The sequence below is a fragment of the Microcebus murinus genome, chromosome 18 (genome assembly GCF_040939455.1).
Source record: "Microcebus murinus isolate Inina chromosome 18, M.murinus_Inina_mat1.0, whole genome shotgun sequence".
Classification (NCBI taxonomy): domain Eukaryota; kingdom Metazoa; phylum Chordata; class Mammalia; order Primates; family Cheirogaleidae; genus Microcebus; species Microcebus murinus.
This window is the reverse complement of record NC_134121.1, coordinates 59617407-59634079: the sequence shown is the minus strand read 5'-3', so window position 1 is coordinate 59634079 and position 16673 is coordinate 59617407. Positions and strand designations below refer to the sequence as shown.

Below are 16673 nucleotides of genomic sequence, written 5' to 3'. Positions count from 1 at the left end.
CCAGCACCAAACAAGCGCTGGCCAGGCATAGAAGTGATGAAGCAGAGCCCAGGGCAGTTATTAACGTGCGAACTGGACTGCAGATGATCTCCAGGGCAGCTTTCTATTCAACAATTCTGCAATTTAGTGAACTAAAAGGACTGTTAACTGTAGATTTAGCTTCAGGAGCCATTAAACTAACCTGTGCTCAAAGTCAGATTCTAATTTGGGAAAGCAGGCAAGCATATAAGACCTGAGCAGAAATAGCTTGATGACAATCTGTGCAAGGGAAAAATCAAATGTAAAAAGAGACGATACCAGCATCCACCCAGTCCCTTGATCCAGAAACATCTGTGAGCCCCAGGGTTTGTATGTGAGGATAACAGGAGAGAAAGTTTCTAGGCTATGCACTGGAGTAATAAGCTGATGAAGGGCATGAACGTCTGCCTAAATAGTTTTTATAATGAAACTTAAAGTAGAAAAAACTATATGACTAATTACATTTGTGCAGGTTAAAACCACAGGTACTAAAACATTTGTAGGTAGATATTTCACATTAAAACTGTGAATTATAGCTGGGCATGGTGGCTGACACCTGAAATGCCAGCAACTCAGGAGGCTGAGGAGGCAGGATCCTTTGAGGCCAGGAGTTCAAGATCATCCTTGGTAACACAGCAAGACCCTATCTCTTTAAAAAAAAAACTTTAAAAATTAGCCAGGTGTGGTGGCACATGCCTGTAGTCCCAGCTACTTAGAAGGCTGAGATGGGAAGTTTGCTTAAGCCCAGAGTTCGAGGCTGCAGTGAGCTGTGATTGCACCACTGCACTACAGCCTGGGTGGCAGAGTGAGACTCTGTGTCCAAAAATAAAAAAATTAAAATGTGAAATGTCTAAATTCATATCTCAGAAATGATAAGGAAAATTTATCCCAAAAAATCAATTAATAGAAACAAATTTTAATTTCCTATTTTCTTTTCAACCACACATCAGGTTGAGATGCCCAAAAAGTAAAGCTAGCTAGAGATCCTCGGAGAACCATCTAAGAAAAAAAGTGTTTTATTTTTTGCTGTACTGTTCTTATATAGTCATGTTTAATTTTTAGCCATTCATTTAACAAACACAAAGCAGTGCACTGATTACTGGACCGAAATGAGATTACATTTGAGACTCTGACCTGCTTAGTCCCATACCTTGTATACTAATAAGTATTTAGTAGTTAGAGATTGTTGCTCCAGCATTTTAAACTACTGCCTAGAAATTACTATCTTAAATTGACATTGACAATTCTAATATTCAAAGTACGTAAACTTTATATGAACTGTGCATCCAATACTACGTTCACATACCAATTTAAAAAAGCAAATGTTTCCTATTACTCTCATAAAGTCGACATACTGCTAGTTGACATGAATTGTTGGCTTTCTGATTTCTTTTAAAATAAAATTTTAAAAAAAGTAGTGTCTACCTCTTCCAAAGATATCTAGTAATATATTAATTTGTACCTAGAGCTACCCTACAATTTGCCCTATCTTAAAAGCAATTAGCAATTTATCAAATTCTCTTACCATTTTATTCAATTCCTTTCTCTGTCCTTTATGGATTCTCATTAATCATGAGAACACATATGCATTCTATAAGGGAAGAAAAAGTTTCCCCAGCACTCAAATCCAAAAACAAGTGTTTTAGGGGGTACCCCACACAGGTGACATAGCCATGCACTGGACAGCTTCTTTTATGCCCCTGCATATGTGCAAGGATAGGCTTTACTAAACCATCTCTTCCAGCCTTTTTTCTTTTTTCTTGAGACAGGCTCGCTCTGTTGCCCCACCTAGAGTGCAGTGGCATCATCATAGCTCACAGCAACCTCAAACTCCCAGGCTCATGCAATCCTCCTGCCCCAGCCTCCCAAGTAGCTGTGATCACAGGTGCGTGCCACCATGCCCACCTAATTTTCTTATTTTTAGTAGAGATGGGGTCTTGCTCTTGCTCAGGCTAGTCTCCTGAGCTTAAGCAATCCTCCCTCCTCGGCTTCCCAATGTGCTAGGATTACAGGCGTGAGCCACTATGCCTGGCCTCTTGCAGCCTTTTGGTAGCCAAAAGCATGATGGGAAAACTTAGTGAATTCTCAAAAAGTTAGCAATTCGCTGGGGAGTTAAGATAGCACAGTCCAAGTGTGAAAGTTTCTGATGGTTTTACTTGACACAAAGATAAAACATAAAAAAATCAAACAATTCTTCCTAACTACCAAGTTCCAATTGAAAAAATACTGGGGCAGCAGACAGTTTGAGGTTATAGTCTTTGGAAAAGCTAATGATAGCAAGAGCTGTCATTTACTAAGCACTGGGTTAGGAAGATCTTTGAAACAAATGGTCTCATACACTCCTAACAACAATCCTGTTGAAAAGGATATTGCCTGCATCTTAAAGGAGAGGAATCTGAAGCTCAGAGTATGTCAGTGAGTAGCCTGATATACACAGCCAGTAAGTGACAGGGCTGTCATTCAAGTTGAAGTCTGACACTGCACTGTTTCCCAAAAGAGCACACATTCTTTATTGCAGTTCACAAGTGAGAGCCATATGCTTCAGACTTACAATGAACTGATGATGGTAAGGTTGATATCATTTTTTGGAAACTGAAGAGCCTGACCAAAACAGTCTCTTAAATGACACACTAGTTAGACTACAAGTGATGCTGCTATAACAAAGAGACCCCAAAATACAATGTCCTTCAGATGTTTCTCTCCCACAGTCCAGAGGCTAGCCAAGGCATCCTTGTTCCATGAAGTCATTTAGAGACCCAAGTTTTTTAAATTTATTATGGGGAAGGAAAAGAGGAATTGGAGAGCAAATCATTTCCCTTTTGGTTCATACCCTGGAAGTTTACAGATTATTTCTGTTCACATACAATTGACCAGAACTTGCCCATATCTAGACACAACGAGGATGGGGAAAATGTCCCTAGATGTGCCCATCTAAAAATTCTTCCAAAAAGAAGAAGGTGAGAATGCATTCAGGGGATAATTAACAGTCTCTGGAACCAATGGATAGCCTACCCACCTCTACACAGGGATAAAAAATAGATAATTAAAATACAAAACAAAACAGATACACATACAAAATTTGAGTTTGTGTTACTTGAACAAACAATACACAAATTAAGCTCTCAGACTTTGACTCCATAGAGTATGACCAAAATGATTTTAGGCAGAAACTTTTTTCTTTTTCTTTTTTTTTTTTTTTTTTTGAGACAGGGTCTCACTCTTTAGCTTGTGAGTGCAGTGGTGTCAGCCTAGCTCACAACAACCTTAAATCCCCAGGCTGAAGCAATTCTCCTGCCTCAGCCTCACAAGTAGCAGGGACTACAGGCATGGACCACCACGCCTGGCTAATTTTTCTATTTTTAGTAGAGATATGGTCTTGCTATTTTGCTCAGGCTGGGCTTGAGCTCCTGGCCTCAAGCAGTCTTCCAACTGCAGCCTCCCAAAGTGCTGGGACTACAAGTGTGAACCACCATGCCCAGCCACAATATCTTTCATAACAAACTGGTAAATGTGAGCATTTCCCTGAGTTCTGTGAGCTGCTCTGGCAAATTAATGGAAAACAAAGAGGGGGTTGTGGGAACCTCAACTTGAATTCCTAGAAGCCTGCACTTGCAACTAGTGTGTGTGTGTGTGTGTGTGTGTGTCGGGGGGGGGGAAGTCTTGGGAACTGAGTCTTCACCCTGTGGGATCTGACACCATCTCTATGTAGATAGTGTCAGCCTTGAATTAGAGGACACTCTGCTGTTATCTGCTGCTTGGTGTGTAGGGAAAACCCCCCACATTTCGTCACAGACGTTTTCTATATTGATGATTGTTGTGGTGTGAGAGCAGAGGAAAAACAGGGTTTGGAGTTTTTCCAAAGCAGAAGCCAATGAAGAATTTTAAGCAAGAGAACAAACAATCTTATTTGTGTTTCCATGCGATCATTCTGGCTGTTATGTGGAGAATGGATTATAAGAAGAGTGGACAACAATGAGTAGGCTACTGCTGTCAGTCTAAGAGAGTTTAGACTTGGGTTACGACTTGGTAGTTTAGATCTGGGGAACAGTAGAGGATGTGGGGATACAAAGCAGGGTCTGAACACTATTTAGGAGATAAAATGAACAGGGCTCAGTGATGAACTGGATACGGGCATAAGGGAGACAAAGGTGTCAAGAACCCGAGGTTTCTCACCAGTGTGACTGAGTGTACGATGGCATCGCTCACTGAGATAAACACTCCAGAAGGACACGCTGAGTTTGAGATACTCAAGACATTAAACTAGGGATGGGAGATGGCAGCTGAATATATAATTCTGGAATTCAAAAGAAAGATCCAAGCTGGAGAAAAACCTGGGGAGATGTCAATGTAGAGACAGAAATCAAAGCTAGGGTTAAAGCAGAGATTAGGTAGGGATGGAGTTTCAGAGTAAACAGAAAAGAGGGCCTGGGATGGAGGCTTAAGGGACCTCAGCATTTAAATGAAGGATGATTCATTCATTTAAACATCTATCCATCATTTATGCACCACTTATTTATTAATAACTGGCCACAATGTGTCAGACTTTGTTTTAGGTATAAGGATATCCAGTGACAAGATTCCTATTATCCAGAGTTTACATTGTAGTAGGTAAACAAAAAACTCAAGTAAATAAACAAGCTAATTTCAGTTTAAGTGTTATGAAGGAAATAAAATTGGCACTGTAATTCCAATTCCATGAGTGGCACTGATATCAGTGAGGAGATTTCCAAAATGATGAGTAACTACTGAAAAAGCCCAAGACAAAGTCCAATCTTACATGAATTTATATGAGAGCTGATTTCTTGGGAAATTCAGCATATATGACAATAGTACAAAAAAACTGTATACATGTAACATAGGTTCTGAGCTTAAATAACAAGTTTTCCACCTCCATAAATATCCAGAGAGCTATTTGAAAGTCACAAAGGATGCATGGGATTAGTCCAGGCACTACAGTGACGGCTAGGATCCTTGTTCCTATCCACTGAATGCCACAGTGCCCAACCCCAATCATATGACATCCCTAAACACACCTCCATATTTCCAAATGCTGCCAAAGGGTCTGGCCCCTCCCCTGCTGAGAACTGCCACTTTAAGGCAACAAAGTAACACTGTGTTAAGTGACACAAATTCCAAGAAACAGAGACGTTCTGAGGTCTACATATTAGTAAATTCTATTAATAGCTACAGATACTTCCACAAGACAGAAATTCAATCTTTCATTCAATTACTTATTTACTGAGTGTACTATATGCCACACAATGTTCTAAGTCCCTGCCTCCATGGACCTTAATTTTAGAAAACTACAGTAAACACAACTACTTGAGATGAAGATGATTCAGATTACAGCTCCTATTATACATTTTAAATCTATACACCCTTGCATCTCTAAGGTAAAATCGTAAAATGTTTCCTTGAAAATTAATGTTATTTCCCCCATTAACTGTTATTTGTTTCTAGGCATGTGTGCATGAGACAGAATTTAAACATTTAGCACCCAACGAATGATGATCAACACTGAAAAAGCAATTGCGTAGTTTCAAATCCCACTAAGTTTCTACAGTCTGAAACACACAGTAGCCCCTAGTGGCGAAGATGCTAAGTACAACCAAACCTTTTTGGACTCTGAAAAAAGAGAAAAGCAAAAGGAGGAACTGTTTATAAATTTAGGGAATTTTCTAAACATTAGAAAAATTATTCTGTATATAAAATTTTATATTCTTTTTTCACTTTTAACAAAGTATTAAAAAAACCTCATAACCTCATAACCTCACATTAAAAAAACCTCATAATTTTCAATGACAACATAATATTTTCAGTGTGTAGATGCACTATAATTTTACTTAATTCCCCTGCTGGATGTTTCCATTTTATACTATTTTTATCACTAATCACCTTTGTTTGTAGTTTGTTCTGTATTTGTGATTGTCTTAAGAGAGATCTCCAGAAGCAAACTTTCTAAAACAAAAGGGTATAATTCAGATTTCAATACATTACCACTCTGTTATCCAAAAACATTTTAATAATCTGTATTTTTATTAGCTGAGTACAAGTGTGCTTATTTCAACACACCTTCATAAGCACTGAGTAGTATAAATTTTAATCTTTGCCAATCTGATAGAAACAATATTTCAATGGCCTTAATTTACAATTATTTATTTATTTATTTATTTTTGAGACAGAGTCTCACTTTGTTGCCCAGGGTAGAGTGAGTGCTGTGGCATCAGCCTGGCTCACAGCAACCTCAATCTCCGGGACTCAGCGATCCTACTGCCTCAGCCTCCCGAGTAGCTGGGACTACAGTACAATTAATTTTTTGATTATTAATGAACACATTTACCCATATTTGTTAACTCACATGAATTTCATTTTCTGTGAATTGCCTGTTTATATATTCTGGCCCATCCCTTGGGTTCTTGGCTTTTTGTTTACCAGTTTATAAGAGTTTATACATGTTTGTTGCTGTAAACATTTCCCTCATTTTTGGTTTGTCTTTTAATTATTTTTGGCATTCACAAGTTTTAAATCCCAGTAAAACTCCAAAGAACACTTTCATATAATTTTACTTTTATGCATAGAAACTACAAGTATGCTATTTTTATTTTCTAGATTTCTTAAATTTTTTTCTTTTACACAGATGATATTTTATTTGAAGTTTATTGAGATGTGGTAGACACTAGGATCTACTTTACTTTTTGTTTTAATCAAGTAGCAATGGAAGCTGGGTGTCATTTAGTGCCCTAGGACTAAAAAATGACCCTTTCTTTCTCTACTCGCTGTGACACTGACTCTTCACATATCAAATTCATGTATAACAGATGGGGCTGAAGACCATTCTGCTCCACTGATAACTACATGCTTCTGCCAGGCCCATACTATTTTAATTGTTCCAGTTTCATAAAATTTTGGTTATCTGCTACCACTAGTTTCCCTTCATTACTCTGGTTTTTTAAAAAATTATTTTTTTATACTTCCAGATGAAATTTACAACCATTTATGTTCTGAAAGAAAAATATTATGTTTTTAAAAAATAGAACTACTTTAAGCCTACAAATTAATTGAACTGAAAGCTCTACAGGATTTAATTTTCCTATTTGAGAACATCTCTCCTTTTATTTTTTCCTCTTTCAGTGAAATTATCATTTTCTTCCTATTTATTTCCTATACATGTTATGCTCATTTCTGGGTATTTTATGATTTTATTGTTATGTTTTAGATCAAATATTCTACGTATTGTCTAAATGGTTATTGATGATAGATGTCTAGCAAAGTTGCTGATTTATTTACATTGCATCAAATAACTTTTCTGCTGATCACCTTGGGTTTTCTGAGTATATCATCTATAAATAACAACCATCTTCTCCCCTTCTAATTTTTATTTCACGTTTTGGTACTGAGAATTCTAAGATTCCTGGCCCCTGGCATACACATACCTTCCCCTAGTTACTCAATGAAACCTGAATCTAAGAACTATTTGGGGGGACTTTGCAGATGTAATTCAAACTCCATACCAGCTGATCTTAAGATAGGGAAACTATCCAGGTGGGCCTGACCTAAATCACATGAATGCTTTAAATCTGGGTTTAGCAGTTAGAGACAGAGGAAGTCAGAAGCTGAAAGTACAAGAAGGGTTCAACACGTAGTTGCTGGCTGGAAGACGGAGGCTACAAGCAAGGCAGGGAACGCAGGAGGCCTCTAGGAGTTGAGAGGAACTCTACTGACAGCCAACCAGGAAATAAGCACCTCAATCCCACAACTGTCCCTGGTGACAGTCTGCTGACTGCTGCGCCAAAAATCAGCACACTGGAGGCAGGGAGCAAAGCCCCTTTTACCCTCTCTTCCTCCTCACACTGTGCCTTCAGTGCTTTCTATCGACAAAGCCTAACATAAAGCCAGAGAGCCGAAGGGAAATGTTTACAGCCCAGCTCCAGCATCAAACGCAGGACATAGATGGACTTGGATTCACATAGACTGGAACTGAGTAACAAATCAATAATTGGCACAGTCCATCCATCCCTTTGGCTATTTGGCTTCCATACGCACCCTCTACCCACATTTGAACTTACATAGTAAGTATCAGAACAACTGTTTCCACCTAACAACATGCAGCTATCTTCCTATACAAGAAGATATTCTCACCTTCTCCCCAAAATGAGTCACACAGTCCTAACCACCACTGGCTATATTAACTGCTCCTTACAATTCAGTTATGGTCCTGCTAAATATTCTGTTCTCTAAAGTCAAACTGTTAACTTCCAATAATTTGTATATAAAATAAAGGAAAGAAGATAAAGAAAAGTTAATACATATAAACCTACGGATGCAACAAGAAAAAAAAATACACTAAGTTACTACAATCCTCATTTTTGTAACTGGTCCTGAGGTCACGGATGGTGTCTCTGACTTTCTTCTTCCACTATCCATCCTGCGTTTCCTTTGTCCTCAGTCAGAGCCTCAGCTAGTCAGGGCTCTCATGACACATGACAGGATGACACAAATTTTCATTTCTGAAGGATCTGACTCAATAGACCTTTTTTGGGGTACTGCAGTTGATCACTCTTTAACACCGTGCATAGGAGTCCTCAGAGACACTCCAGAGAATTCCTTGAGTTACACTGCCCTCCTTGTTCCCACTGCATAGCATCACTCCATTTTCCCTTAGCAATGAGGATTACGCACTCCAGGCAACCTCCTTTCTACCTGCTGGTTCCGTGGGATAAAGAGCCCCACATGGGTGGTAGCCTCATCTTTCAATTCAATGGAACCATTCTGTGTCCTGTGGTAGAAACATTCCCAACTTGGAAAATAATAAAATCCCCAAATCCCAGGAGAGATCAAAGTTGCTGGTAATGCAAAACAGAAATTCTCGGAGTGGGTTATTAAATATGATAAGAGTGAGAGACTTCTTTTAGGGTTTTACCATTAAGTATAATATGGAAATTGGTCTTGAATTTATGTCATATTAAACAAATATCCTGCTCTTCCCAATTTGTATCTCAGAAAAGAAACAGGTATCTTGAATTTCTTTTCTCCTTTTGTTTCTGTTGATTTTTGTTTTTTGTATTTTGAAGCTATGTTATTAGGTGCATACATGTATGTCTTACTGGATTGACTCATTTTTCATTACAAAATTTCCTTTTTCATTTCTAGGGATGTGTCTTGCCTTAAAGTCCACTTTATCTGTTATTACTTAAATTGATCATCTCACTACTTAAACTTAACCCACCTAGTCTATATTCCTTTTTCTCTCCTTTGTCTTATTTTAAACAGTAAGTAGTTTTTACTATTCTATTTCCCCTCTCCTCTATTAGCTTTGCAGCTATAAATTCCCTTTCTATCCTTTTAGGGGTTATCCTTGAGTAGTTTTTCTCAATTCTAGTTCCATGGAAGAATTATGTGCTGCAGAAAATATTGAGTGATTACTTTTTTTCAATTTTTACAAGGATGATACATAGCTAGTATCATTCTAGATGCAAACAAGTTAATTCATAATATAAATGGATGACTCAGCATATGATATCTTAGTTCTGGCAGCTATTACAAAAATACCGTAGACTGGGTAGTTCACACAACAAACATTCCTCATAGTTCTGGAGGCTAGGAAGTCTTAAGATCAGGGTGCCAGCATGGTCAGGTTCTGGTGAGAGCCCTCTTCCTGGCTCGCAGATGCTGTGTTCCCATATGGTGTCCTCATGTGGTGGAGAGCACAGAGAAAGCAGCAAGCTCTTTTGTGCCTCTTACAAGGGCACTAATCCCATTCACCAGGGCTTCACTCCCATGAACTAAATACCTCCCAAAGGCCCCACCTCCTAATACCATTATAGTGGAGGTTAGAATTTCAACATATACATTTTGGGGTGGGGGGACACAAACATTCAGCATACAACATCTAGAGGCTGGCAAACTTTTTCTATCAAGGACTAGACAGTAAATATTTTGAGCTTTGTGGGCCACACAGTCTGTGTAGCAAGTACTCAATTCTGGTGTTGCGGCATGAAAGCAGCCATAGACATATGTAAACTAATGGCATGGTTGTGTCCCAGTAAAACGTCACTTACTAAAACAGGTGGCAGGCTGGATTTGGCCTGCAGGCTGAAGTCTGCTGATCCCTGTCCTTGAGCACTAGGATGTGTTTCTCTCATTAAACATGGCTGAGAACGACTTCCCTAGATATCACATCATGTGTCCCTGACTCATTAAAGTCTAATATAAATTTAAAAGACCTTAGGACATTTGAACTATATTTATCCTCTTCTAGCTTTTCGTGCTGCTGTTGCCATTTATTATTTTTACTGTTTTATACAGTTAATATCACTATACATCTATCTGTTTATCCTTTCCAGTGCTCTTCATTCCTTCCCCTATCTCCACACCTCCATCTGGGATAATTTTCCCTTTACCTTCATTTTTGAGAGACTTTTTTGCTTCATACAGATTTCTAGGCTGGTAGTTATTTTTTTTTGCAACATTTTTGAAGATACTATTCCATTGTCTTCTGATTTCCATTTCTTCACAGATCATCGGTGGTTATTATTGCTCCTTTGAAGGTAATGTGTATTCTTCCTTTGGCTGACTTCTCCCTTTTGTTTTAGCAATCTCTCTCTTTTTCCCCCTTGTTTTTGTTTTGTATTTATTCTGTGTAGGTCTCCAGTGATTCTTAAATCTGTGGCTTGACAGTTTGCATTAGTTTTAGAAGATTCTCAGTTGCTCTCTCTTTAAATATTGCTTTTGATCTATTCTTTCTCCTTTTCTGAGACTCCAATCACAAGTATTTTACACTTTTTAAAATGTCCCATTTGTCTCATGTATTTTTGTTTTCCTTTTCATTTCCATCCTTTTGTCTCCCTGTGTTTCAGCACACATATTTTCTTCTGATCTATCTTTCAGGTCACCAATTCTTTTTTCATCTCTGAGTACTCTATTACACCCTCCTATTAAATTCCCAGAGTTGTACTTTTCTTTTTAAAAATGTTCTTTTTTAAAATTGCTACATAGATGTACATATTTTTAAGGGTACATGTGATAATAGTCATATAATTTTTAAAGATCAAATCAGCATAACTGGGATACCCATCACCTTAAATATTTGTCTTATGCTAGAAACATCTGACTTATTCTCTTCTAGCTATTTTGAAATATACAATAAATTATTGTAAACTATAGTTAACTTATATTGTATTATTCAATCATACAATTTCCATTTAATATTTTTTCATAGTTTCTCGTTTTCTGCTGAAATCCCCCATTTGTCTTTTTTTTTTTTTTTTTTTTTTTTGAGACAGAGTCTCACTTTGTTGCCTAGGCTAGAGTGAGTGCCGTGGAGTCAGCATAGCTCACAGCAACCACAAACTCCTGGGCTCAAGTGATCCTCCTGCCTCAGCCTCCCGAGTGCTGGGACTACAGGCATGCGCCACCATGCCCGGCTAATTTTTTCTATGTATATTAGTTGGCCAATTAATTTCTTTTTTATTTATAGTAGAGACGAGGTCTCGCTCTTGCTCAGGCTGGTTTCAAACTCCTGACCTTGAGCAATCCGCCCGCCTCGGCCTCCCAGAGTGCTAGGATTACAGTCATGAGCCACCGCGCTCGGCCTTGTCATTTATTTTTTTAAACATACTAATCAACATTACTTTTTTTCTGTTTCTGTGACAGGGTCTCACTCTGTTGCCCAGGCTGGAGTACAGTGGCATCATGATAGTCTCATTGTGGGCTCAATTGATCCTCCTGCCTCAATCTCCTAAGCAGCTGCGACTACAAGCATGTGCCACCATGTCCAGATAATTTTTCTATTTTTTTTTTTTTTGTAGAGACAATGGCTTGTTATGTTTATGTTGCTCAGGCTGGTCTTGAACTCCTGGTCTCAAGCGATGCTCCCACCCAGGCCTTCCAAAGTGCTAGGACTACAGGCACAGGCCTGACGCCTGGCCAATCAACATTACTTTAAGGTCCAAGTCTGATAACCCTAATATCTGGATCTCCTATGGGAGACCATATTGCCAGTCTTCTTCCTTAATTTCCAGTTCTTTTTATATGCCTCGTTTTTGACTGAATGTTAGGCTAGCATGTGAAAAAATGTGGAGATAATCTGAGGGTCTGAATGATGCTATCCCTCTAGAGACGATTCATTTTGCTTCTCACAAGGCTTTAAGAGTACAGGTGAATCACTTTAATCTGTATGTCAGCTAATTCAAAACTGAGTTTTAGTTTTTATGAGGGCTGGATTTCAGGATCATTTTTAGGTTCACCATACACTTGGGGTGAAAAGTTAAGGGTTTTTTTTTTTTGGAGGGGGGATTTCAACTAAAAGCCTGGGATGTTTACCAGGGTTTTTCCTCCCCCTCATCTCTGAACTTCAGTTTTTGTGCTGAAAACTCTACTCAGCTTCTTAACCTCAGCTTTCTGTTCAGCTTTTCAGTTATAGCTTTTAAGCTCACCTCTGAAGGGTCATGCAGTACTACATGTTTATTCTGCCTCTTTAGACCTCTGTCCTCTCTGGGATCTTGGCCCTTCAAAGTCCTCAATGTCCTTGTAGCTTCCAAAGCCTACAAATAGTTGCTTTGTATCATCTACCAAAGCTTTTTTAGTTCTTGGCAGCAGGGTTGGTCTGACACAGCTCGTCTGCCTCAGCCAGAAGCAGAAATCCAAAAGGATATTGAATCCTACTGTATGACTTTCCAGGTAGCAACTAGGATAATGAGTTTTATGAGTTTTCTTACTTGATCTACTACAGTAATGGAATATTACAGTAGGAAGGCAGAGTTCCTTGCCTTCCAAAGATAAACCTTACTTGGTCTTAACATTTTATTGTTTTAATATTCTGCTGCATTTGTCTCAAATTCTCTTTAGAAAGAGGTTTTAAAGAAATATTATTAATGCCACTGAATTCTGCTTTCCGATAAATTATTTAAGAGACTCACAGTTATATTTATGTGACAAAAATCTAAAGTCAGATTTTTGGGTATCATTTTCTTGTGTGTTTTTGGTATCATAATTATGCCAGCTTCACATAATATGCTGGATAGTTATCCCTCTTTTTTAAGTTCTGAGGCAATTTACATAATAAATATTAAAAAGTATGCAAGTTTGAAAAGGAGAAACTTTTTGGAGATAAATGCTTTTATAATTAAAATTTCTTCCTTGTTTTATTTAGGTTTTCTGGATTCTCAAAAGGATCTGTGACTACTTAAAAAGATACTGTCTTGGCACAAAGCTAGGGCTCAATAAACCTTGGTTTCCTTTTGACCTAAAAAGTTGTCTTTTTGCTTTGCACCATGTCATAAAAAAATCTACTGTTTCTGAGACAAGGATTTGCTTTTCATTACCCAAAACTTTAAAATTACTGGAGATTAGGGATCTAGGGAAGATTTTAGTGGAACTGAAAACAGGGTATTATTGCTCACCATACTTTACTCGTCACCCCGAATCTCATTGAACTTTGAAGGGAGAGATGATACCAATAGAAGTCAGTACAGAAATCTAATACATATGAAGATTTAGTTATTCAATCAACCAAGCAATATTTACTGAATGCCTACTATGTATAAGTCAGTAAGCTAAGTTTTATGAAAAGATGAATTAAACATGAATCCTGACTTCAGGGAGTTTGCAATCTAACAGAAGAAAGAAAATGTATACATATGTAACCATGATAAAGGTTAGAAAGCCTAAATGTCAGGATATAGATGTCATCCGGAAACCTGTTCAATAATGATTCATACAATTTGTATGCCAAGAAGCAATGCATTAAACATTTTATGTTTTTTTTCTTTAACATACCTCTAAAATGAAGGGAAAAACCAAGCTTTATTTATAAACTCACCAAGTGACTGTGTATTTCTTAGGTATCTGACCTTACTGAATAAAGTTTTACCTGAATAAACGACTTCAGGGATGAAGAAGCTAACCTCATCATATTATGATCATTAAATGCCACCAGAGACAATATATAAGCACTTCTAGAACCTTGACTGGGGCTTCTTTGTGTTAAACACAGTAAATTAAACTGACAATCTGGTCATCACAAGAACAAATCTTAATAGTCTTAACAAAGAATACAAATTCAATCTCTATCCCCCATCTTTTGCTTGTAAGGGAGGCATCTCCATTTCCTACACCACCATCTTTCCAATGGTTGCTCAGTTTCAGAAACTTTGTTTCTTCTCCCCTCCAGTATAAAGCTTCCCAGCTTCCCACCAACATACCTCAAACTTATGCTCATTGTCTTGATTGTAGTGATGGTTTCACCCATATATACGTGTATGGAAGTTCACTGAATGGTGTACTTTAAATATTAATATGTACAGTTCAGTGTATGCCAGAAAAAAATTCTTAATACAGGGGCTAAAAAAATAACCCCCTCAAGGGTAATAAGATATTTGATTCCTTTGATATGTATTATTATCTTCACCACCTGAAGGTGTTTATTCCTGTTTTCACTGACAGCAAGAGATGAGTGGAGGAACTTTTTTTCATCCTCCTTTGCATCATACTTAAATTTAGTCAACGGAGTAGTTTTTAAAAAAAATTCTGGTTACTTTAATTTGTCTTTCTTTGATTACTGGCAAGATGAATTTTAAAGATACATGTGCTTGCTAATCTGTTTCACAAATTGTCTTTTCCTCTAATCATTTACCTATGCCAAAAGGCACAAAACTCGTTTTCTGCAAGACCTGGGTTTGCACCCAGAACTCTCTGATCTTAGGCAAGTCCTACTACCTCTTTAGGTCTTGGTTTTCTCCTCTGTAAACTCTATAGAACTGGGAATTTTAAATAGTTTAAGTTAGTTAAGATTGACTCTTGGAAACACAGCAGATAAACAAGATAAAAAGTTTATCAATAATAATGTTGGAGCTAATCCATTACACCATCTTGACTATACAGAACATTAAACAACAATGGTAATATAAACCCAAAAATAAAACCAAAAACATACAAAAACCCCCAAATATTTTAATAAAAAATGAGATTCAAATGTCTGATAAGAAGTGTATACATTTTAACATGCATCAGAGCCTTAAGATATAGGCTGGCTTTTTTTCCTCTCATAAAAAAAGATGTATAGGCCGGGCGCGGTGGCTCACGCCTGTAATCCTAGCACTTTGGGAGGCCGAGGCGGGCGGATTGCTCAAGGTCAGGAGTTCGAAACCAGCCTGAGCGAGACCCCGTCTCTACCAAAAATAGAAAGAAATTAATTGACCAACTAAAAATATATATACAAAAAATTAGCCGGGCATGGTGGCACATGCCTGTAGTCCCAGCTACTCGGGAGGCTGAGGCAGTAGGATCGCTGAGCCCAGGAGATTGAGGTTGCTGTGAGCCAGGCTGACGCCACGGCACTCACTCTAGCCTGGGCAACAAAGTGAGACTCTGTCTCAAAAAAAAAAAAAAAAAAGATGTATAGTAAATTTCCATGGTTATGTAACCATAATCATAATCTAGTTTTAGAATATTTTCATTAACCCCCCAAAAATCCCTGTGCCCATTTGCAGCCAGTCCTCGTTCTCATCCTCAGTCCCAGACAACCACAAATATACTTTTGGTTCTTGTAGATTTGCCCTTTCTGGAAATAAATACAGCATAAAAGAAATCTGGCTTCTTTCACTTAGTATAATGTTTTTGAGGTTCATCCATGTTCTAGCATGTATCTGTGCTTCATTCTTTTTATTACTGAATAATATTCCATTGTATGGACGTACCACATGTCATTTATCCATTCATCAGATGGTGGTCATTTGGATTGTTTTCAGTTATTGGCTATTATGGGTAACATAGATGTTCAGGTTTTTGTGTGGCTACCTGTTTATTTGTCTTGGGTTAAAGAGCAGAGGAACTTCTGGTTTGTATGCTAAATTTATGTTTAACTTTTTGGGAAACTCCCAAATTGTATTCCAAAGCAGCTACCCCAAGGAATTCCCACCAGCAATTATGAGGGTTTCCATTTCTCCACATCCTTGTTATTACTGTCTTTTTGATTGCAGCCATTCTTGTAGGTATGATGAGGTATCACTGTGGTTTTAATTTTCATTTCCCTAATGTCTAATGATGTTGAGCATCTTATATGCTTATTAGTCATTTGTATATCTTCTTTGGTGAAATGTCTATTGAAATGCTTTGTCCATTTTTAAATTAGGTACTTTGTCATTTTATTGAGTTATAAGAGTTCTTGATAGATTCTGAACACAAGTCCTTTATCAGCTATGATTTGCAAATATTTTCTTCCAGTCTGTGTTTTGTCTTTTTATTTTCTTAATGGTATCTTTTGAAGCACAAAGTTTGTGTGTGTGTGTGTGTGGAGTCCAATTTATCAACTTTTTTCATTTATGGATCGTGCCTTTGGTGTTGCACCTAAGAATTCTTTGTCTAACCAAAAGTCATGAAGATTTTCTCCTACTTTTTCCCTAAAGGTTGTATATACTTTCAGTTCTTCCACTGAGGTCTATGATCCATTTTAAGTTAATTTTCATACACGGCATGAGGTAAGAGTCTAACTCATCTTTTTTGCATATGGGTATCTATCTGTCTCAGCATCATGTGTGAAAATGATCATCCTTTCCCAGATGCCTTGCACCTTTGTCAAAAACTAATTCACCAATAAACGTTAAGTTTTATTTCTGAACACTCATTTGTCTATACGTTTGTCCTTATGCCAGTACTAC

General features: G+C 37.7%; 1 protein-coding gene across 17 annotated transcripts in view; it reads right to left on the bottom strand.

The window, feature by feature from the left end:
• Positions 1–16673, bottom strand: part of TNRC6C (trinucleotide repeat containing adaptor 6C) — a 129546-nt gene that overhangs the window by 99132 nt on the left and 13741 nt on the right. For 2 of the 17 annotated variants that reach the window (XM_075994798.1, XM_075994800.1), the window contains one exon: positions 2–16673. This exon is cut by the window's right edge. The exons of the other annotated variants lie outside the window; for them this stretch is intronic. The gene's annotated coding sequence lies outside the window, so the exon portion shown is untranslated. The remainder of the gene's footprint in view (position 1) is intronic. 17 annotated transcript variants of the gene reach the window in all.